The sequence below is a fragment of the Oncorhynchus keta genome, unplaced genomic scaffold, assembly GCF_023373465.1.
Source record: "Oncorhynchus keta strain PuntledgeMale-10-30-2019 unplaced genomic scaffold, Oket_V2 Un_scaffold_3208_pilon_pilon, whole genome shotgun sequence".
Lineage (NCBI taxonomy): Eukaryota > Metazoa > Chordata > Actinopteri > Salmoniformes > Salmonidae > Oncorhynchus > Oncorhynchus keta.
Genome location: NW_026290915.1, coordinates 1,004,978 through 1,010,316, shown reverse-complemented (window position 1 = coordinate 1,010,316; position 5,339 = coordinate 1,004,978). Strand labels below are relative to the sequence as shown.

The 5,339-nt window shown below is 45.0% G+C and overlaps 1 long non-coding RNA gene across 6 annotated transcripts; it reads left to right on the top strand.

The window, feature by feature from the left end:
- Positions 1-2,775: 2,775 nt before the first annotated feature.
- Positions 2,776-4,126, top strand: LOC127928673 (uncharacterized). 6 transcript variants are annotated; one of them, XR_008131764.1, is made up of 4 exons: positions 2,786-2,958; positions 3,079-3,153; positions 3,541-3,840; positions 3,966-4,120. It is a non-coding gene; the product is annotated as an uncharacterized LOC127928673 (long non-coding RNA). The 6 variants fall into 6 exon arrangements; XR_008131766.1 differs by having other exon boundaries at positions 2,787-2,958; positions 4,041-4,126; XR_008131765.1 differs by lacking the exon at positions 3,079-3,153 and having other exon boundaries at positions 2,776-2,883.
- The last annotated feature ends 1,213 nt before the right edge of the window (positions 4,127-5,339 follow it).

Sequence of the window (5,339 nt, the reverse complement as noted above, 5' to 3'; positions counted from 1 at the left end):
TTTTCACACACACACAGACACAGACACACACACACAGACACAGACACACACACACACACACACACACACACACACACACACACACACACACACACACACACACACACACACACACACACACACACACACACACACACACTTCTTTGAACTCAAGTTAGCACAATGATGACCCCATGTGGCCATTTAAGGGACTACAGTGGGAAAATAAATATTGAATATATTTTTTTTCTATAAACAATGATAATCCATAAACATGATATTCAAAGTATAATTTATTATCCAAAAACAGAACATGTTCCAACATAAAAAAAAAATATAGAAATGTCAAATTTGTCAGCAGTAAATTGTGTGATATTTTCTACAAGCTGCAATTTCCAGCAACAGTGTGTGAAAACCTTGTGAAGACTTACAGAAAACGTTTGACCTCTGTCATTGCCAACAAAGGGTATATAACAAAGTATTGAGATAAACTTTTGTTATTGACCAAATACTTATTTTCCACCATAATTTGCAAATAAATTCATTAAAAATCCTACAATGTGACTTTCTGGATTTTTTTTTCTCATTTTGTCTGTCATAGTTTAAGTGTACCTATGATGAAAATTACAGGCCTCTCCCATCTTTTTAAGTGGGAGAACTTGCACAATTGGTGGCTGACTAAATACTTTTTTGCCCCACTGTACAAACAACAAACTGCAACAATAACAGATATGGCAGCGCCTGAGTTTGAATGGTCAAGTGGGCCCATCCACTGCTTCTGTCCTGGGACCACAGTTCTAGAGATGCAGTATTCCCCAAACTCCATCTGCAACGTGGTCATTAAAAAGTGTTATGGACAGATAAGCACGGTCAGAGATGGCTACATTGAGAGGAGACAGTTATACAGGATACGATGACGAGAGACAGACAGAGAGAGACATAGAGAGAAAGAGAGAGACAGAGAGAGACAGAGAGAAAGAGACAGACAGACAGAGAGAGAGACATGGAGAGAAAGAGACAGACTGACAGACAGAGAGAGAGACATAGAGAGAAAGAGACAAACAGAGAGACATAGAGAGAAAGAGACAGACAGACAGGGAGAGAGACATAGAGAGAAAGAGACAGACATAGAGAGAAAGTGAGACAGACATAGAGAGAAAGTGAGACAGACAGACAGACAGACAGACAGACAGACAGACAGACAGACAGACAGACAGACCGAGGACAGAGTTACACTTGTACCACAGTGGGCCCCTTCACCAAGGACAGTTCTCCTTTAACAGATTTCCAAAACGTCAGTGGTAAAACTTGAAAAATGTTGATGTATCGTCTTTGGGTAAAACCAAACCAAAAAATAATAAACAAGGCAGAATGATTGTCTTTTTAAATGTTTTATTATATATATTTTTAAACTTATTACGATTGTCATTTCTCACTGATTTTGTAGATGTGAGTTTTTGCTCTCTCCCAAGGATCGACTGCCATGGGGAAAATTCACAATTCAAATCCTTCCAAAGAAAAATTAACTTTTTTTTTTTTAATCTTGAAAATGTCTCATAGGTTTTTTCTGTCCAATCCCTGTAATGACTTTACAAGGTACGACTTCTTAACAGACAACTTGATATCCATAGAAGTGATAAGGACTTTGAAGGAAGCCAAGGGTCGTCTTGCCCAGTTCACTTTACCCACTAACCTTCCAAAATGCTACAAAAAAGGCCCTAAATGGGTCAAGTAGAATGTCTCTCTCAAAAGACACACTTCTTTGTCCTCTATCCTGTAACCTGGTTAGCGTCACGGAGAGGTTTGACCATTGTGAATTGTGCTGACTATGGCCTAAGTCAACACTGCAGGCAGCTCATAGTCCAAATTCTTGCTGGTATAAAGTTTAAATAAAGTAAAAACATGAGTTGTTTCACGTCCCCATCTACACATGGTGACAATTTATACAGCTCAGTCACTGCTGATACATCTGTCTAGAAGATTCTAAAGATACATCTGTTTTCAACACTGATGAAAACTTAAGCCTAGTATGTCAAACTGAAATGGTATTTTTGTCAGACTAAACAACATTTTTCCCCCATTTAGTAGACCTAGACATAATACAATTAGATCTGTGGTTTTAGTTTCACTAAAATCTCATGTTTTCTCTGTTATCCTCATTGCTGGATGTGTACTGGCTTTGTGAGGGCTACTTTTCTAGAGGATCTCCTGCCCTTTTTCATGTTAATCCACCTGTACAGTACCTTCAGCAGGTAGGCAACGTTTTTGTTTGCTGAGTGTGTTCATTGGCTCTGTATCCCTAACCACACCTGTGGCACACTTTGAAACCCTGCCCACAGCCACTTTCACCATCTTTCTGGATGGTTTGTCAGGCAACGTCTCAGTTGTGTCTGCTTTTCCTTTCAGACTGGGGGCTTTGACTTCTTCAGAGGTGTTGTTTTTTCAGATAAATTACCTCAAATTTGTCACAAGTTCTTCAAAGCTAAGTTTTAATGCCGGCAATTGAATCGTTGAGAAGCCCGTTCTCATTTTTCATACAAAGGACATATTTCCGGAACTGAAGTTGGGAGATAACTGCAGAATACCTATCATGTTTATCTAATAAAGCCAACTGTTCATCCATATCATCCTCTTTCTTCCACAAACCACCACACATCTCTAACTCTCTGATCAAATCATGTTTCATCATGGTATAGTGTCCACCTGCTGATGGTGTTGCTCCATGGTTTATCTACATGTTGCTCCATAGTAGGGCTGATTGTTGAGGTCTTGTTTATCTCCTCAGTCTTCATGTCATTGTGGTTTCACCCTGTAGGGCTGATTGTTGAGGTCTTGCTACTTCTCTCTCCATCTCCTCAGTCTTCACTGTCATTGTGGTTTCACCCTGTAGGGCTGATTGTTGAGGTCTTGCTACTTCTCTCTCCATCTCCTCAGTCTTCACTGTCATTGTGGTTTCACCCTGTAGGGCTGATTGTTGAGGTCTTGCTACTTCTCTCCTCAGTCTTCACTGTCATTGTGGTTTCACCCTCTGATTGTTGAGGTCCATCTCCTCAGTCTTCACTGTCATTGTGGTTTCACCCTGTAGGGCTGATTGTTGAGGTCTTGCTACTTCTCTCTCCATCTCCTCAGTCTTCACTGTCATTGTGGTTTCACCCTGTAGGGCTGATTGTTGAGGTCTTGCTACTTCCCTCTCCATCTCCTCAGTCTTCACTGTCATTGTGGTTTCACCCTGTAGGGCTGATTGGAGCTGATTGTTTCACTGTCATTGTGGTTTCTTAGGGCTGATTGTTGAGGTCTTGCTACTTCTCCATCTCCTCAGTCTTCACTGTCATTGTGGTTTCACCCTGTCTTGCTACTTCCCTCTCCATCTCCTCAGTCTTCACTGTCATTGTGGTTTCACCCTGTAGGGCTGATTGTTGAGGTCTTGCTACTTCCCTCTCCATCTCCTCAGTCTTCACTGTCATTGTGGTTTCACCCTGTAGGGCTGATTGTTGAGGTCTTGCTACTTCCTCTCCATCTCCTCAGTCTTCACTGTCATTGTGGTTTCACCCTGTGATTGAGGTCTTGCTACTTCCCTCTCCATCTCCTCAGTCTTCACTGTCATTGTGGTTTCACCCTGTAGGGCTGATTGTTGAGGTCTTGCTACTTCCCTCTCCATCTCCTCAGTCTTCACTGTCATTGTGGTTTCACCCTGTAGGGCTGATTGTTGAGGTCTTGCTACTTCCCTCTCCATCTCCTCAGTCTTCACTGTCATTGTGGTTTCACCCTGTAGGGCTGATTGTTGAGGTCTTGCTACTTCCCTCTCCATCTCCTCAGTCTTCACTGTCATTGTGGTTTCACCCTGTAGGGCTGATTGTTGAGGTCTTGCTAGTCTTCACTGTCATTGTGGTTTCACCCTGTAGGGCTGATTGTTGAGGTCTTGCTACTCTCTCTCCATCTCCTCAGTCTTCACTGTCATTGTGGTTTCACCCTGTCTGATTGTTGAGGTCTTGCTACTTCTCTCTCCATCTCCTCAGTCTTCACTGTCATTGTGGTTTCACCCTGTAGGGCTGATTGTTGAGGTCTTGCTACTTCCCTCTCCATCTCCTCAGTCTTCACTGTCATTGTGGTTTCACCCTGTAGGGCTGATTGTTGAGGTCTTGCTACTTCATCTCCTCAGTCTTCACTGTCATTGTGGTTTCACCCTGAGGGCTGATTGTTGAGGTCTTGCTACTTCTCTCTCCATCTCCTCAGTCTTCACTGTCATTGTGGTTTCCCCTGTAGGGCTGATTGCTTGTTTCAGTCTTCACTGTCATTGTGGTTTCACCCTGAGCACGATGTGACATCCATGGTCAATGCACGGCACAGACCTCAATCATTCTTCTTCACAAAAAATAAACTTGAGGAGGCGGGTGGAGAAACAAATGTACCCCTGATGCAGGGATTCAGAGACATATGTCTCCATAGCCACCGTCTCCGCTTGCGACAGGGGATACACGTGACTCTTGGGATATGCAGCGTCTACCAGGAGATCTATCGCACAATCCCCCCGTCGATGGGGTGGTAATTGAGTCGCCTTCTTTTTACAGAAGGTTGAGAGCCAAATCGGCATATTCTGGGGGAATGCACACGGTGGAGACCTGGTCTGGACTTTCTACCGTGGTAGCACCAACGGAAACCCCTACACACCTCCCCGAGCACTCTTGCGACCACCCCGCGAGAGCCCTCTGCTGCCAGGAAATGGTAGGGTTATGACGAGCCAACCAGGGAAGGCCAAGTACCACGGGAAACGCAGGAGACTCAATGAGAAAGAGACTGATTTTCTCCTCGTGCCCCCCTGTGTCTCCATGGCCAGGGAGATGGTGGCTTCCCTGATTAGCCTGGACCCTAAAGGTCCACTATCCAGAGCGTGAACTGGGAAACGTCTATCCACAGGAATAATGGGGATCCCTAAACTAAGTGCTAACGCTCTGTCAATAAAATTCCCAGCAGAGCCTGAATCGACGAGTGCCTTATGCTGGGAATGCGGGGAGAACTCAGGGAAACAAACAGGTACAAACAGGTGGACAACAGAGGACTCTGGATGAGAGTGGTGCAGACTCACCTGGGGTGACGCCAGAGTGCCCTGCCTGCTGCCTCGACTCCCAGAGGGACCAACCCGGCACCGACCGGCAGTGTGCCCTCTGCGGCCACAGATGGTGCACGTGAAAGCCCCTCCGCAGCCCCTTCCAACTCCATGGGCACCGGAGCGGAAGTGCTGGGAGATGGAACCGACAGAGCCCCCTCAGTACGTCCACGGATGACCAGCAGGTTATCCAACCGGATGGACAGATCCACCAGTTGGTCAAAGGTGGTGGTGGCATCCCTGCAGGCCAACTCCC